This window comes from Coregonus clupeaformis, chromosome 29 (genome assembly GCF_020615455.1).
Source record: "Coregonus clupeaformis isolate EN_2021a chromosome 29, ASM2061545v1, whole genome shotgun sequence".
Lineage (NCBI taxonomy): Eukaryota > Metazoa > Chordata > Actinopteri > Salmoniformes > Salmonidae > Coregonus > Coregonus clupeaformis.
In genome coordinates, this window is record NC_059220.1 from 60,996,266 (window position 1) to 61,013,984 (window position 17,719).

Consider the following 17,719-nt stretch of genomic DNA (forward strand, 5'->3'; position numbering starts at 1 on the left):
GGTACAGTAAAGCGCTCATTTTCACAGTCAAGCTTTCCCAATCAAATGTCTCATTTCAAAAACAACCGTGATAAAGAAAACAATACTCAGAAACATGAATTCATTATGTATAAAGATAGTTACAATAGAGATTCACTTTATTTTTCCCAGAGGAACCTTCGTTGGTGGACTTGTGGCTTTCGGATTACAAAATGTTAGGCCTATTGGTTTAACCAACACACAACCGTTGGAAAGATGGGTTAATTAAATATAAAGATTATCTGTAATAGCCACAGGACTGTTTGTCTGTATGTAAGGAATAATCCAAGCAGGACGAGCGTAGCAACAAGTGACCATTTAACTAAATCATAGCAATACATCCCCCTTCATCCCCAGAGATTCAGAAAGCAGCTAATATCCTGGTCTGCCGATTGTGTTCGAAATCCACCAGAGCAGAAACAGAAGAGCACTTTATCCCGGGTGTCATTAGATCTCAGTATGGATGCTAGGACATTAATCATTTGACTGGAGCAGAATGTCATTAAAACCTACAGTTGAAGTCGGAAGTTTACATACACTTAGGTTGGAGTCATTAAAACTCATTTTTCAACCACTCCACACATTTCTTGTTAACAAACTATAGTTCTGGCAAGTCGGTTAGGACATCTACTTTGTGCATGACAAGTAATTTCTCCAACAATTGTTTACAGACTGATTATTTTACTTATAATTCACTGTATCACAATTCCTGTGGGTCAGAAGTTTACATACACTAAGTTGACTGTGCCTTTAAACAGCTTGGGAAATTCCAGAAAATTATGTCATGGCTTTAGAAGCTTCTGATAGGCTAATTGACATAATTTGAGTCAATTGAGGTGTACCTGTGGATGTATTTCAAGGCCTACCTTCAAACTCCTTTGCTTGACATCGTGGGAAAATCTAAAGAAATCAGCCAAGACCTCAGAAAAAACATTGTAGACCTCCACAAGTCTGGTTCACCCTTGGGAGCAATTTCCAAATGCCTGAAGGTACCACGTTCATCTGTACAAACAATAGCACGCAAATATAAAACACCATGGGACCACGCAGCCGTCATACCGCTCAGGAAGGAGACGTGTTCTGTCTCCTAGAGATTAACGTAATTTGGTGCGAAAAGTGCAAATCAATCCCAGAACAACAGCAAAGGACCTTGTGAAGATGCTGGAGGAAACAGGTACAAAAGTACCTATATCCACAGTAAAACGAGTCTAAATAATAAATATGCATTTAGCAGAGCTTTTATCAAAGCGACGTCGGTGAGGTGGTGGGGATAACAACTGGCGAAGCGATGCTCTACCAGCTGAGCTACAGAGGACCAGGACTATATCAACATAACCTGAAAGGCCGCTCAGCAAAGAAGAAGCCACTGCTCCAAAACCGCCATAAAAAAGCCAGACTACGGTTTGCAACTGCACATGGGGACAAAGATCGTACTTTTTGGAGAAATGTCCTCTGGTCTGATGAAACAAAAATAGAACTGTTTGGCCATAATGACCATCGTTATGTTTGGAGGAAAAAGGGGGTGCTTGCAAGCCGAAGAACACCATCCCAACTGTGAAGCACAGGGGTGGCAGAATCATGCTGTGGGGGTGCTTTGCTGCAGGAGGGACTGGTGCACTTCACAAAATAGATGGCATCATGAGGAAGGAAAATGATGTGGATATATTGAAGCAACATCTCAAGACATCAGTCAGAAAGTTAAAGCTTGGTCGCAAATGGGTCTTACAAATGGACAATGACCCCAAGCACACTTCCAAAGTTGTGGAAAAATGGCTTAAGGACAACAAAGTCAAGGTATTGGAGTGGCCATCACAAAGCCCTGACCTCAATCCTATAGAAACTTTGTGGGAAGAACTGAAAAAATGTGTGCGAGCAAGGAGGCCTACAAACCTGACTCAGTTACACCAGCTCTGTCAGGAGGAATGGGCCAAAATTCACCCAACTTATTGTGGGAAGTTTGTGGAAGGCTACCCAAAATGTTTGACCCAAGTTAAACAATTTAAAGGCAATGCTACCAAATACTTATTGAGTGTATGTAAACTTCTGACCCACTGGGAATGTGATGAAATAAATAAAAGCTGAAATAAATCTCTCTCTACTACTATTCTGACATTTCACATTCTTAAAATAAAGTGGTGATCCTAACTGACCTAAGACAGATAATTTTTACTAGGATTAAATGTCAGGAATTGTGAAAAACTGAGTTTAAATGTATTTGACTAAGGTGTATGTAAACTTCTGACTTCAACTGTATTGAGTACTGAACCGTCCTGCAGCACATCCTGTGACACAGGTTAGGGCTCAATTTAATAAAACATGCATGATGTTAAGGCTTCACAGTAGGAAACTGGTTTTGTCCTCGCAGACAAATAGAATCAATGGCACTCTAAAAATAGCATGTTAGGTAGACTTCATTAAAGCTCCAATATATAACTTTTTGGGCGACCTGACTAATTCACATAGAAATGTGAGTTATAGATCTGTAATTGTCATTGAAAGCAAGTCTAAGAGGCGGTAAATCTGTTCTGTGCGCTATATCAATGCTTCCCGTTATTAACTTTTACTTTCAAACAGCGGAAAATGCAATAGTTTTGGTTATGGGAGAGATATTTCACAGCGGTATTCAACTCTTACCCTACAAAGGTCCGGAGCCTGCTGGTTTTCTGTTCTACCTGATAATGTATTGGTCTTCACAAAGTTCACTGCTTCAGTGTTATGAGATAGTTTGTCAGATGTTACTATGGTATACTGAAGTATAATTACAAGCATTACATAAGTGTCAAAGGCTTTTATTGACAATTACATGAAGTTTATGCAATGAGTCAATATTTGCAGTGTTGACCCTTCTTTTTCAAGACCACTGCAATCCGCCCTGGCATGCTGTCAATTAACTTCTGGGCCACATCCTGACTGATGGCAGCCCATTCTTGCATAATCAATGCTTGGAGTTTGTCAGAATTTGTGGGTTTTTGTTTGTCCACCCGCCTGTTGAGGATCGACCACAAGTTCTCAATGGGATTAAGGTCTGGGGAGTTTCCTAGCCATGGACCCAAAATGTTGATGTTTTGTTCACCGAGCCACTTAGTTATCACTTTTGCCTTATGGCAAGGTGCTCCATCATGCTGGAAAAGGCATTGGTCGTCACCAAACTGTTCTTGGATGGTTGGGAGAAGTTGCTCTTGGAGGGTTGGTAACATTCTTTATTCATGGCTGTGTTCTTAGGCAAAATTGTGAGTGAGCCCACTCCCTTGGCTGAGAAGCAACCCCACACATGAATGGTCTCAGGATGCTTTACTGTTGGCATGACACAGGACTGATGGTAGCGCTCACCTTGTCTTCTCCGGACAAGGTGTTTTCCGGATCCCCCAAACAATAGGAAAAATTACTTCCTCAGCAGTCAAATCCCTGTACCTTTTGCAGAATATTAGTCTGTCCCTGATGTTTTTCCTGGAGAGAAGTGGCTTCTTTGCTGCCCTTCTTGACACCAGGCCATCCTCCAAAAGTCTTCGCCTCACTGTGCGTGCAGATGCACTCACACCTGCCTGCTGCCATTCCTGAGCAAGCTCTGCACTGGTGGTGCCCCGATCCCGCAGCTGAATCAACTTTAGGAGACGGTCCTGGTGCTTGCTGGACTTTCTTGGGCACCCTGACGCCTTCTTCACAACAACTGAACCTCTCTCCTTGAAGTTCTTGATGATCCGAAAAATGGTTGATTTAGGTGCAATCTTACTAGCAGCAATATCCTTGCCTGTGAAGCCCTTTTTGTGCAAAGCAATGATGACGGCACGTGTTTCCTTGCAGGTAACCATGGTTAACAGAGGAAGAACAATGATTTCAAGCACCACCCTCCTTTTAAAGCTTCCAAACTGTTATTCTAACTCAATCAGCATGACAGAGTGATCTCCAGCCTTGTCCTCGTCAACACTCTCACCTGTGTTAACGAGAGAATCACTGACATGATGACAGCTGGTCCTTTTGTGGCAGGGCTGAAATGCAGTGGAAATGTTTTTTGGGGGATTAAGTTCATTTTCATGGCAAATAGGGACTTTGCAATCAATTGCAATTCATCTGATCACTCTTCATGACATTCTGGAGTATATGCAAATTGCCATCATCAAAACTGAAGCAGCAGACTTTGTGTAAATTAGTATTTGTGTCATTTTCAAAACTTTTGACCACGACTGTATAGTTGCTTGTTTTGTCACATACACTGAAATTAGGCGAACTATTCCAATTTTTGCAACAAGGAAATGACAGAGCGATTTTTGCATAGTGCACATCAGTTGTATAGACCAGGTAGAATGACTGGAAATAGAATGACTAGGTTATTTCTATGGTATAAACAGTGCTATTGCAGGTATTGAATCCGGTCCCGAGTTAAAAGCTCCTATTTGCGTTCCTCCATGCCTAAGCTGAACAAAGCAATTATTTGCTTCTAATAGAAAGTTGTGTAGCATACAAGCCAGTGTTAAAATACTGACTTCTGTATATTTAGCCCAAGCCTTTCCATCTGCTTTGACAAAGTGAGATGATATCATATGATTCAATCTACAGCCTAATCAAGTGTTGAAAGGCTTAATTACAGGCTCTACCTTGCCCTTCAAAGGAATCATTAACAGCTCATCTCTTTGATACAAAAACAAGCACCAAGGTGAGGCAATCTTCAATCCCTCTAAAAAAAACGTTAACATGTGCCAAGCGAATATTAGCCTATGTCTTAATACAGAATTCACTAGTTATGTGACATTTTTCAAGGAAAACCAGAGGCTTAAAAAAATCTGAAGCTTTGCACTTGCCCAACCATTTAAACAGAAGGTGATTGTATTAGGCTATACTGCAGTGTTAGCCTAAGTCAGTTCGAGCCGAGCACAGTGGCCAAGCATAGTGAGTGGGTGACACAGAGAGAGGGGGGCAGTGGTGTGTGTGTACTGTGTACAGGCCGTGAGGAGCAGGACCCCTTTAATCAGAAAGACATAGTGTTCTGCAGCTCTGGGCGAAACCATCAACGAGCCCACCTCCGTCCCATTCCTCCAGCCCTGCCCAATGACGCGGTCCCAGCGATTTCTCTTATAATATAATAATATGCCATTTAGCAGACGCTTTTATCCAAAGCGACTTAAAGTCATGTGTGCATACATTTTTACGTATGGGTGGTCCCGGGGATCGAACCCACGACCCTGGCGTTACAAGCGCCATGCTCTACCAATTGAGCTACAGAGGACCAGCAGCAGAGCATGCCACTGGAGCAAAGCTCATTTCCAGCAGATTTATACTCCCCAAGAGCTGCAGCAAAGGCACTTGAAAGAGCTCTTTATAAAGGCAAGGAAGCCAGCGGCTCACCTATGCTAACTGCAGTCCCAATGGCCATTTGATAGTCATGACAATAAGCTAAGCAGTGAGGTGAACAGAAACAGAAACCCAATATCACCTCAATTAAAACTGCCAGTCTGTCCTCCATCTTAATCACACTTCTGCATTACCAAGGGGATAAGAAAGAGTGTTTTATGTTTTTATGGCACCAACCATAATGTTACCTGTACCTGAGCCAAATTCCTTAGAGTATACTGTAGAGACTGTGGACTAAGGTTGTAATTACATAGTACACTAAACTCTCTTCAGAACCTGGACCGTTTCCAAGGGGATTTCTGGGTGTTTGAATAGATCTCCTAGGTTGTAAGAGAAGCACTCTTTCAGATCTACTACAAGGACTGCAGCCAAGGCAGTATTGAGCAACCCAATCACTGAGCTATAGGAAGTTAGGAACACATACTGAGCTAGCTCTCACAGTGGAAAGTGTTTTCATACTTATCCACAAAGGACACTTCACGTATCTCACCATGGTCACAAAATCTGTTAATTGATACATTTTCACATTTGTAGTTATATTGTAGTAACATTGCTTTGTGTTAAATAAATAAATAAAACAATTGATAGCAAATTATTCAAATATAACTAGTCAAAAGACCATCAAAAGATATAGGCTGTACATAACATATGGAGATATGGATTATTTTTTAAATGGGAGCTACAACTGCTGAAACTAGGCTATAAAATTCAGTGTCAACCAGAGACATGTGTTTTAGATTCGTACAGATTAACCATACTCATTCGATTTGATTGGGGGGGAAAGGTTTAATATCTCTAGCTAGCTAGAAACCTTTCAAATATAAATTCTAGCGACATTGCCAGTAGTGTCCCTTCGATCATATCATGCCCAAGGATGGAATTCAAAAGAATGTTAGCTATTCTTTTCCTCGGGTGAATGAAAGACAATAAATCGATGCAAACAGAGCTATGATTTTGTGTTATCATGAAACAAAAGACATCTGTTGACAGCAAAACCTGCCCTGCCTGGTTTGTTATTGTTGCTGCAATAACTGTCAATGACAGGTAGGCTATAACATGGCTAACTAGCTACTCTCATCTGACCGGAAGTGGCCACTATGATTTAGGGCTAACAAGGAAGCCGGTAGATTTGCACGTCAACGGTTTTAAGCTACCAGGTTAGCTGACTCGCTGACAAGCTAACCACTGTATTGTTATGATAGGTCATATGGATTATTAGAAACATTTGGGCTCTGCAATACGCAATTATTTGCTAGCTCGCGCTAGCTGTCACAGGCAGCAGTTTCTCGGCTAGCCAGCTAGCTAGCTAGCTTGCTACTCAGGGAGCTAACAATAACATTACTGTAATGGCTGTTAACGAGAGAGTTATCTGACATGAAACGCGAACAAACTTGTCATTGAATAGCTAGCTACTGTAGCTATCAGTCTGGCTTTCTGGTCATCCTTCCGTCATTGAGCAGCACTTCTAAAACCGCAATGACAAGTCGCTCGTACTGTAGTACGATTGGGAGAATACTGCGTCTCTGCAATGAAAATGCTATGTTGTGAAATCATATTACAGCTTACCTTTCGGATAGTAGAGTGCTCCAAATTGACTTAAGGGCTCTGGTTTTGTTTTATGCTGATATGATAACAGATGCTACAGGATTCCATATGAATGGACAGTTACTGTAGCTTGCTATGGTTTTCCTCTCTAGCGCTCGAGCCTTTTTCTTTCGCTCTGCCACTTCCAGCACCTTGTCCTAACGCAAAGGCTATTTAGGGATCCTCTGAATGTTGACATCCCCTCGAAAACCGACAAATAATTTTAAAAGCAATATCTACTTTTATGGGAAAATGATAAGCATCCATTATTTACATTTGACATCGGTGCTATTTTATTCATATTTAGAACCATATTTATTTTATATTTCATATACACCAGAATAGCGATTATGTACCAATTGCATGTGTCATACAAGGAATTGCGGGCCTAAAGAGATCACAAATAGGGGAAAACAATATACATATACTATTTATGTGGTAAATAATTCCATGACAACTGAAACTATATTATTTTCAGTTTTCTTGCTTTCATGATATGTTCATTATAAGTAGCCCAATCTACACAGCAGCCAAATCCCTAGGCTGCGTAAGGTCATATGACAACAAAATCACCATTCTCCCTTAAAAATGTGAACGAAAGAAAAAAAGAAAAGCTTAGTGATTGCTGCCATCTGCTGGTCTTTTGTATGCTGAAAGTAAGCGTCAGTCACCGTCATTCACTTCACACTTATGTCACACACACCGGGTGCTACGTTGGGTGCGACGCTTGATTCGGAAATGATCATCTATTTTGGTTGATAGAGTTGAAAGAAATCAAATAAAGCCTGCAGGTGTGGGCCTAATGCTTTTTAACTTGAGTCAATGTCTTATAAGGCTTGCAATATATTATGCCTCTCTACCTATCATGAAATATCACCTTACTCAAAATGGACAGCATTTAGTCAGGATCATTATGAGATGATTATGATAAGACATTATTAGGGAGTCATACATGCTCTTTATGACAAGTCTTACATTGCATTATAACTGCATCATAATGCATGAAAACCTTTAAGTAAAGTGTTACCAAAGAGTTTAATCTAATCCAAACTAAGTGTAAAGTAGAGCACCTGTCCCTTGGTAGCTACCTGCAGGTTAACCTGTAGGAAACTGGGTCCCATTGGAATGCTAATGCTACTATGGCCACTGACCATCTCTGCTGCATATTCCCCCTCAATGCAATAATGAATGATGGCTGTATGACTCATAGCTCAGAGCCTCAGCCACATTCACTGAACAACTCACGCAGAAGGCACATAATAATTTGACATGGTTTGTTCCATCCTCTGTGAAAGCTGAGCAAATCATGTTGCTCCTCAACATAGAAATATAATCTATTAATCTCCTAGTCATGATCTTATTATCTAGTAATTCTATGCCAGTCGGGGGTTGATTGACTGTATCAGAGTTGATTGTAATTGTAACGAAATTGGGTCAATTCAGAAAAGCAAATGATAGGCCTACTATGATCATCGTCCTTTTGTGCGGTAGACATGGTACCTATATTGTGCATTATTTTTCACCAGAGCCCTGATCAAAAGTAGTGCACTATGTAGGGAATTGGGTGCCATTTGGGACACACACATGATTGTGACCATTTTACTTTTCATCACGAGATGTAAACAAACAATGTAAAAAATTATAATAATTGAGTTAATAGAGCCGCATACAAACATGGTCTCTTTTTTGCTTTCTTGAGTAAGGCAGCTCTAAAATGCAGGTGTTTCAGCCTAGCTCAGTGCTTTCTGTGGTGGTGGGGCAGCCAGCGGAAAATATGGAGCGTAGGGGTTGGTATTGTTCTCTAGTTGACGCCGTGATTGGCTCAGTGTTCTGTCACTCATGGGGACACTGCGTCACCGCAAAATCTACGGGGAGAGCTCGAAAATAGAGTTACATTAGAAGTGCCCATCCAAGAAGGCTCAAGGTCATTGGACACAGATAAAATTACGTCAAATCCTGTTATATCTACCGTAGCTTTGATTGGACTGATCATGTCAACATTATACTTTCAAAATCTTAGCTAGCAAGCTAGCAGTCATCATCATGAATCAAGTCGACAATCTACTGGCAAATCCTTTTCAATCCTTGTCATATGAAGATAAATTATGAATAGAAATTATAGATAAAACGTGTTGGTGCTCATCGCCATTGGACATAAACATTACACATCAAGTTGGAAATCACAAATTCAATAATGAGTGGTTTGGAAGGAATCAGTGGCTAACTGCAAGCATTGCAAAGCAATCACTAGCCTGCTATTCAGTGGAGTGGGTGTGTGGTCCAAGTCTGGGTTTAAGGGTCTCTTTTCCAAGCTTAACAGTATAAACATTCAATATTGGCCATGCTGTCAATCCAGCATGACTTCTGCCACGTTCAAAACAACTGGAAACTCGGAACTGGGAAATCTCAGACTTCAGTGAGTTCAAGACAACTGGGAACTTGGAAAAAAACGAGCTCCGAAAGGGAAAATACATTTTGAACAGTCATCCAACTCGGAATTCCAAGTCGGGAACTCAGGCCTCTTTCTAGAGCTCCAACCTGAAGATCACTGACGCCATGATTCTACCTTGTTTTTTTCCGAGTTTCATTTGTCTTGAAAGCACCATAGATCCAGAGAATGCCAGACTTTGATGACAAAGTTTGATGACAAAATTTGCCCACGAAGATCCGCCGTGCCACCTTCCTGTTCCAGTGAGCACAGCACAACAATTTGAGTCCAACAATGTATTGTATGCTGCTGCATAAATAAAGTAAAATGCCAGGGAGATATGTATACTGTAGCTAAGAAAGTAATACCGGGTGGGTTAGACCTTTGTTGGCAGGGGGGGGGCGGGGGAAAAGTGTATGTTGTGTTGTAAGCTGTTAGTAGCCCATGTGCCTCACCCTAATAATTTGGTCCCTTTCCCCCTTATAACTTAGCCTACTGTTCTGAATTGGTGGTGCACATGTAACCTATAGCCTGTTTTAGAGAAATGTCATCATCAAATATTGTAAGAGCTTTCATTGTCCGCTTATACAGTATGCCCCCTTTATTTATCCTATGGTTCTGACTTGGTGTACAGGGAGAAAACTGTAAGAACGGCCCATGTTCTTAATTCTGTCGCTGTACATTTCAAAAGTGCTGAACACTTATATTGACTATGTCCGTCCTAGCTCGCTCATTAATGTCTTAATCGAAATTACGGATTGCCTCTTATCCACTCGTCGTCGTTTGTACATCTCAATTGTCAGTAGAAATCACATTTGTTTAAGCAAGTCAGCCATATCAGCTATGTTTTTTTAAAGGTAGTAAATGAGGCTGAATTAATTGTTTCGCTGCCAGACAAGGCTCCGCTGATAGCCAGGTGTGGTAAGGATTCACTCCATGGTGCTGAAAAGAAAGACCTGCTGTTGGGACAGCTTTATGTAGGCCCCTAACAGTTTGTGGGCACCGTTTGTCACCGTTATAGTGCAATTATTGTATTGTTTAGTGTTGTGTTGTGTAGTGGCTTTGCTGGCATGCATCCCAACATTTTTTGAGTTTGCCCCACCAAGATTTACATGCACACCACTGGCTACAGTATATATCTTTGACCCTTATCTCTCACTGGTCACAAATATATTACTTCCTTTGGGTGTGGCAAAGAGCAACAGAGACCAATTTAGAACATTTTATCAAATAACATATAAAATAAGTAGTAGCCAGTGCAGTCTGTGAGTAGTGCACACACTGTGGTGAGTACTGCATAAAATCTTAACCTACACTCCATGTATCATAATCAAATGAATGACCTTTATATGGATCTATAGAGAGTGAAAGAGGAGGACAAATGTCTGTTCTTATCTCAATCTGACAGCTTTCCTGCCAACACTACGGCAAAAGAGAGAAGAGTCTGTTCTTTTTTTTTCTTATTATCCGTCAGCAGTTAGGAAAGCCAGCTCTTTTGAAGTACACATGAAATAGATGATAATATTGCCTAATACAATGGGAGATATCTCACTGTAATATGATGGGGGTTATCTTGACTACTGTGAGGAGACTGAATGTGAATATATCGATAATATAATTTGAATAGAAATTTGATAAAAACATCAAAGTAATGATTTTAAAGTCACACAAAAGAATGACATTGACACTTGAGTGATATTCTCCTGAACCAGACAGTACATTTGACATTTTGGTCATTTAGCAGACGCTCCTATTCAGAGTGACTTACAGCCAGTGCATTCAACAAAGGTAGGTAAGACAACCACATAATCACAGTCATTGCAAGTAAAACCATTCCTTGAAAAAGCAGCTATCAGTGAAATTAGTGCTAGTAAGAAAAGACAAGTGCAAGTTTTAGTGCAAGAAAGACAAGTACAACACTAAGAAATTATAGTTTTTCTATTAGGAGGGGAGCTAGGGGGTTCAACCAAGGTGCTCTTTGAAGAAAACAGACAGTACACACAACTGATAGGTTAATCTGTCTAGCAAAAGCAACTCAGCCTAAGAACAGACCTTACAATGGCAGGTCACAGTCAAAGAGAATCACACAAAGCCAGTATAAGCCAGTCACACATGGATTTAGTTTATTGCTTTCTGAACCCTCATCCTCAGGCATTACATCCATGCTGTGAAACGATGCATAAGGCTAAACTATATAGAATGTCATTGCCACATTTGAAGCGGTAGGTCGATTTTCTTGGAATTGCTGTCACCTGCGTGGTTGAACGATTAAAGTTAAATAACAACCTTGTAAACCTGCCATGACTTGCCTGTGGACTTTTTGTCTGTTTTATAAATATTTCAGGCATTTACTGTCTGTGGTGTGTGTAAACAGGCACCAATATAGGGGAAGAGGCGGGAGAGGCGTCCTAAATCCCACAAATCCTTTAAACATCCATGGAAGTGAGGAGAGGAGAGAGGAGGAAGGGATGAGAGAAGGTCTGCTGTGGAGAGATAAAGAGGCAATATGCATTGGCAGCCTTGGAGAAGAGTGCAGTGGACACATGCCCGCAGGGGGGAGGGCAATGTACAGTGTTACAAATTCCCTGCTGGTGACTCTTAGCACACCATCTCATTCGTACAGCCCTCTCAGAGACAAGCTCTGTAACCTTCTAACTTTGACAGAAGGCTACCATCCCCCCACTGGAGCCAAGCAGGCCAGGGGGGTCGTAACTGGCCCTTCACACCTAGGGCCCTAGTTACCGATTATTTGCTAGGGGTTATGGTTACCAGGGGCCTTATCACACCGTGGGGTCAGCCAATCACAGGCAGTCAGCTTGGGTCCCAGATCCCCAACCATCCGTCTCCCTCAAGCAGTGACAGAGAGCAACATCTCTGTCTCTGCCCATAAACAAGTGGACTCAATAGCATCTCTTTGGACTTGTGGGATGGTGTGCATGCATAAAAGTGACTTAGCAACATAGCCAGCAGGGATGGCTCCGGTCAGATATATCGCCTACCATCACCTCCCCATTGCCACATGGTGGACTGCAACAAGCGGACATGTGGGAGAGGTGGAAGCAGGAGTGCAAGATGATGTTCATGTCATTCCTACAGCAGCGCTATCCTGAGCTGTTACACCTGGCTTCCCAGTGCTTAGGGCAATACAGGGCGGCCCCAATGTTGGGGCGCCACTGGCAGCCCACAGGGAGGTTCTACTGCCTCCCACGCTCTATATAGCAAAGCAGGAACCTCTTCCACCACACCCAGCACCACATATCCTGCTGTTTTACTGCCCGCCTGTGGCCCAGCGACATCCCGGATGACAGACAGTCCGGTCACAACCTGTGACGGCTCGCGATCTCCGGGACTAGAACCAGCCCAGTCGCCATCGATGCTCGAGCCAGCACTTCAGCTGACATCCGAGACAGCACCCCCGCCTAGCCAAGGGCCGCAGGCCCCTTTACTAGGCCAGCAGCAGCCCGAAACCCAGCTGACCCAGCAGTCGTCGGCCCTCCAGTCCACCCGGCAGCCGGCAGCACTGGAGTCCTCAGAGGCACCATCTATCCCGCAGACGCCAGTGCAGCAGTCCCCAGTGGACCGACCTGACCTGCCTGCTGCTACACCCAACGAACCATCCAGCCTTGACCTGGGCCCCCCAGTCCACAACTCACACCATCTCCTGAGGTCCCATCCTCTCCTGACCCAGCTACCGCCCTGAAGCAAGTTTCCAGAACATTTGGAACGGAAATGGCGTTCCCACCAAACTGAAGTCTTCCGACTAGCTTGGAAAGACAATACCATGCAATATCGAAGAGCCCTCACCGCTGCTCAATCAGCCTACTTTTCCAAACTAATTGAGGAGAATAAAAAATATCCAAAATGTATTTTCATACTGTCGCAAAGCTAACTAAAAGCAACATTCCCCAAGTGAGGATGGCCTTCACCTTCAGCAGTGATGAATTCATGAACTTCTTCGACGAAAAGATCATGATCATTAGAAAGCAAATTACTGACTCCTCTTTGAATTTGCGTATTTCTCCAAAACTTCGGTTGTCCTGAGTCTGCACAGAACTGCCAGGACCTAGGATAATTGGAGACACTCAAGTTTTTTTATCCTGTATCTCTCGACACATTCACGAAAATAGTAATGGCCTCTAAACCTTCCAGCTGCCTACTGGACCCTATTTTTAACTAAACTACTAAAAAAGCTACTTCTTGTGCTTGGCCCTCCTATGTTGAATATAATAAACAACTCCTATTCTCCGGATGTGTACCAAACTCACTAAAAAGTGGCAGTAAAAAAGCCTCTGCTGAAAAGCCAAACCTTGACCCAGAAAAAAAAAAAAACTTTTGTCCTATATCTAATCTCCCATTCCTCTCAAACATTTTAGAAAAGCTGTTGTTCAGCAACTCACTGCCTTCCTGAAGACAAATAATGTATATGAAACGCTCCAGTCTGGTTTTAGACCCCATCATAGTACTGAGACTGCACTCGTGAAGGTGGTAAATTAGCTTTTAATGGCGTCAGACAATGGCTCTGCATCTGTCCTCGTGCTCCTAGACCTTAGTGCCACTTTTGACACCTTCAATCACCACATTCATTTGGAGAGATTGGAAACCAAAACTCTTGCCTGGTTTAGATCTTATCTGTCGGAAATATATCAGTTCGTCTCTGTGGATGGTTTGTCCTCCGACAAATCAATTATACGTTTCGGTGTTCCTCAAGGTTCCGTTTTAGGACCGCTATTGTTTTCACTATATATTCTACCTCATTCAGAAACACAATGTCAACTTTCAGTGCTATGCTGCACATTTCGATGAAACATGGTGAAGCCCCAAACTTGCCTGCCCTGGAAGCCTTTGTTTCAGACATAAGGAAGAGGATGGCGGCAAATGTTTTACTTTTAAACTTGGACAAAACAGAGATGCTAGTTCTAGGTCCCAAGAAACAAAGAGATCTGCTGTTTGATCAGACAATTCATGTTGATGGTTGTACAGTTGTCTCAAATAAAACTGTAAAGGACTTCGGCACTGTGGAACCTGATCTCTCTTTTGACGAACATATCAAGAATATTTCAAGGGCAGCTTTTATCCATCTTCGTAACGTTGCAAAAAATCCAAACACGTTTTTGTCCAGAAATGATGCAGAATAGCTAATCCATGCTTTTGTCACTTTTAGATTGGACTACTGCAATGCTCTACTCTCCGGCTACCCGGATAAAGCACTAAATAAACTTCGGTTAGTGCTAAATACGGCTCCTAGAATCTTGACTAGAACCACAAAATTTTATCATATTACTCTAGCGCTAGCCTCCTACACTGGCTTCCTGTTAAGGCTAGGGCTGATTTCAAGGTTTTACTGCTAACCTACAAAGCATTACATTGGCTTGCTTCTACTTATCTCTCTGATTTGGTCCTGCCGTGCATACCTACACATACGCTACGGTCACAAGACACAGGCCTCCTTATTTTCCCTAGAATTTCTAAGCAAACAGCTGGAGGCAGGGGCTTTCTCCTATAGAGCTCAATTCTTATGAAATGGTCTGCCTATCCATGTGAAAAGACGCAGACTCGTTCACAACCTTTAAGTCTTTACTGAAGACTCTAGGACCATGCCTCAGGACTACCTGGACTACCTGGCCTGATGACTCCTGACTGTCCCCGCCTCCAGTCCACCTGGTTGTGCTGCTTATCCAGTTTCTGCTGTTTTGCCTGTGGCTATGGAACCCCTAACCTGCTCACCAGATGTGCTACCTTGTCATGCTGCTGCTCCAGTTTCAACTGTTCTGCCTGCGGCTATCGAACCCTGACCAATTCACCGGATGTGCTACCTTGTCCCCGGACCTGCTGTTTTCAACGCTCCCTCTCCCTCTCCCTCCTCTCTCTCTCCTCTCTACCATACCTGCTGTCTCGTCCTCTGAATGCTCGGCTGTGAAAAGCCATCTGACATTTACTTCTGGGGTGCTAACCTGTTGCACCCTCTACAACCACTGTGTTTATTATTTGACCCTGCTGGTCATCTATAAACGTTTGAACATCTGGAAGAACAATCTGACCTTAAATGGCCATGTACTCTTATAATCTCCACCCGCACAGCCAGAAGAGGACTGGCCTGTTCCAGACCCTCCTCCGGTTCCTTCACTGGGGGGACAACCCGCCGCAGCGGCTGCTATCCTCTGCTCGGGCCTGTGCCGCCTCTGTTGGAGAACCACCATTGCCGGGCCAGCTCTCCTCTGCTGGGGCAAGGCCCGCCTCTGTGGGGGAACCAGCGCCGCCAGCGCCTTTTCTCCTCTGCTGAGTAATGGCCTTCCTCTGTTGGGGTGCCACCCCAGCACTTGACTGGACACCTGTTGCTTCCACAGTGCAGCTGTGGACTAGCCATGCCTTGGAGTACCTGTCACATGGACACTTTCAGCACTCTGCCCCCTGGCTCCTCCTGACCTGCCACTGATGGGGCCCAGTGGGCTCCACACTGACATTCCGGCAGGGAACTATTTATTTAGCAAATATGCTGATCATATTTAGGGGGTGGCTGTTACGAATTCCCTGCCGGTGACTCTTAGCACACCATCTCATTCTCACAGCCCTCTCAGAGACAAACTCTGTAACTTTATAACTTCGGCAGCAGGCTCCCCTCCCCCCACGGGGAGCCAAGCAGGCCAGGGCTTGTAAACTTGCCCTTCACACCTAGGGGCCCGATTGGTTGCTAGGGCTCATGGTTACCAGGGGTGTATGTTATATTTCCGCTTAATTGTCACTCCTAGTGTCTAATTAAAGGAACGGATCGACAGCGAATATTTAATTGACTTCTTTATTTTGCCATCTTGTTCCAAAGTAGCATACAGTACGTGCGCTTGACGTAAACGTACGTGACCTTTATGCCAATGATGCAGCATGTGATAGGCTAGACGTAGTCACAGTGAACATAATATATCCTAGCAGCATATTACAGTATGCATGCACAAAGTGAGTTGCGTGACGTATAAATTGTTCTTAATAGTTAGTTGTTATTGTTGCAATATGTATGCTGCCTCAGTATAGCTTGTAACCTGTAAACATGTTCAGGATTATATGCCATTTATATAGACCATTATTACCTTTATTACAGCTCTCGTGATATCGTATGTCTACAGTATATTCATTGCCTTTCATTTCCTTCTACAGAACCACCACCAGGGGCTCCCGAGTGGCGCAGCGGTTTAAGCGCACTGCATCTCAGTGCTTGAGTGCTTGAGGTGTCAATACAGAACCCCTGGTTCGATTCCAGGCTGTATCACAACGGCCGTGATTGGGAGTTCCCATAGGGCGGTGCACAATTGGCCCAGCATCGTCCGGGTTTGGCCGGTGTAGGCCGCCATTGTAAATAAGAATTTGTTCTTAACTGACTTGCCTAGTTAAATAAGGTAAAATAAAATCCACTACCTTTCCGTGTCCATTTCATCCGTGTGTGTGTCAATAAAGTATATTTGTGTGTAACTCTGAGGTTGCATTATTCCCCTTTAACCGTGGGCAGTGCTAGCAGGTCACAGACCAGCAAACACAGAGAGCGGGTTGCTCTCTTTCATACAGCATCTCGCAACAATTTAACTACTTTGCCCCTGAAACTGTAATCATACTTTGCAAAGCTGTCAGCTGTAACATGCTTATTATGACCAAGAAATAGGCTTTTTCACAGAGCGTTTCAAGCAAAGTGGGTCAAATATACAGTTAGAATTAATTTTATAACATGCTCATGACTAAATAATAGCCTTTTTTACAAAGTATTTTAATGTGTCAAATATACAGTTGGAAGTTAACTTTGTAATCATATTTGAGAAACTGTTATAACATGCTTATGACCACATAAAAGCTTTTTTTACACAGAGCTTCAAGCATAATGTGTCAAATATATAGTGGGGAAACTAACATTTGGAGGTCACACGTGACACCTTTGATTTCAACCCTGGCATAAAGCTGTCAAACATGCACTAGCATATTCTGACATGAGAACAGAGAGCAACAAAGCGCCCCATCAGAGGAGCAAAACATGAAGGAGACCCAAGAAGCCCTCTCCTTGTCAGCTGGGGCTAACAGATGGCAGAGGTGGGATTAGGGCTCTTTAAGATGAAAGATCAGTCAGATGAAAGACTTGCTCGCTGCATCGACGTACACCGGCACGTTATTACTCTGAGTTTATCACAGAATGACATAATGAGTTCACTAACTCTATATGTAAACTGGGGATTTTAACACATTCACTTTGAATCACACTGATGGACATGTCTCCATTAGAACCACACACAGACTCTATTTGGCAATCTGACAGCAGTAATAGTAATATATGTCCATTAGCATATGCTTTTATCCAAAGAGACTTTGTAA